At 48.4% G+C, this 1,385-nt stretch overlaps 1 pseudogene; it reads left to right on the forward strand.

Annotated features, from left to right (window-relative positions):
- The first annotated feature begins 664 nt into the window (after positions 1 to 664).
- Positions 665 to 996, forward strand: LOC101562133 (annotated as a pseudogene).
- Positions 997 to 1,385: the final 389 nt, after the last annotated feature.

The following is a 1,385-nucleotide window of genomic DNA, read 5'->3' on the forward strand; positions in this document are numbered from 1 at the left end:
ACACACTTGAACATGTGGAATTCCTGCATGTCTACAGAGTAGTCCAACCCATGTAACAGAGTATATGTTCTTTTCTGTAGCACATAATATTTTCTGCAAAATAAATCACATACGTAAATAAGTATAAAGGAATCAACGTCATCGCATGTGTACTCTCTGATAGCTGTGCATGAAAACACAGTAAGACTGAAGAAATCACAAAAGCTGTAGAGGCACTTAGAAAATTAGTAACAGACTTAAACAACCAAAGAGTCACAGAAGAAATCAAGGAAAAAGTGAAGTTTCTGAAGTTACTAATGATCCTTTATTATCCCTTGCATCTCTGGGACACAATGAAAACAACCGTAAAAGGAAGTTCATTGTGATCAATGTTTATATTAGGAAAACAGAGAGAGCTCAGATAAATAGCTTATAAAGCAGCTCAGCACACTTGAGAAACAGCAACACAGGCCCCAACCAGAATTAAGGAGGGAAACCCTGAAGATTTGAGTAACTGATGAAATTAAGATTAGAAAAGGAACAGAAAGAATCCACTACTTAAAGAGCCAGGTCTGGTAGTAGCTGCAGCATCACTGGTGAACAGAGGCAGGCCCAGGCATGGCGGTACATTCTACACTGTGGCAGCGCAGAGGCCGCGGGGTTGACATGCGTGGGTGACCTTGACATGGGCACTAGCGGCTCCAAGGCTCGAGGCCTTTGGCCTTTCGCCTCCGCGGCGGCGTTCTGGAGACCGCGGGTGGTGAGCAAGGTTTGGTGAGGCCCTGAGGCCGAGGGGTACCCCCCTTCGTGTTCATACACCGTGGCTCCAAGTGGCATCCTCTGTTACGAGGATGGGGATCTGGCTCACGAATTCTATGAGGAGATAATCGTCACCAAGAATGGACAGAAGTGGGCCAAGCTGAGGCGGGTGTACAAGAATCTGATTCTTCAGGACACTGTGAAGCTGGATCCCCCCGCATTCATGCGGATTTCCCCGTGATCCTCTATGAGGTGTGAGCCTGGTGGGTGACAGACACAGGCACCCTTGACCCAGTGAGAAACTTACGGGCTAAAGGTGTGGCTTCCATTGAGGAGCCCAGGCTGAGGCTACAACCCTGAATAAACTGTTGGCCCAGAACCTACAGCTGTGAGCAGGGCAGTCCCTCAGTATAAATTGGATATTGATTTGTGTGTGGACAAGAGATGGTTGGTGGCTGGCAGAGGCTAATGGCAGAGTTACCAGCACAACTTCCCCAGCCACCCCTGCAAGAAGTGTGGCAGGGCATATGCCAGTCAGGAACCTGTGGCTCTTGGTTCCCTGCCTGGCCTGCTTTCTTCCAAGCTTGCCTAGGGCTGAGCCCTACTAGAAACTACAGCACTAGACAAGCTAAGTCTGCCTTCTTCCA

Source organism: Octodon degus, unplaced genomic scaffold (assembly GCF_000260255.1).
Source record: "Octodon degus isolate 3935 unplaced genomic scaffold, OctDeg1.0 scaffold00014, whole genome shotgun sequence".
Lineage (NCBI taxonomy): Eukaryota > Metazoa > Chordata > Mammalia > Rodentia > Octodontidae > Octodon > Octodon degus.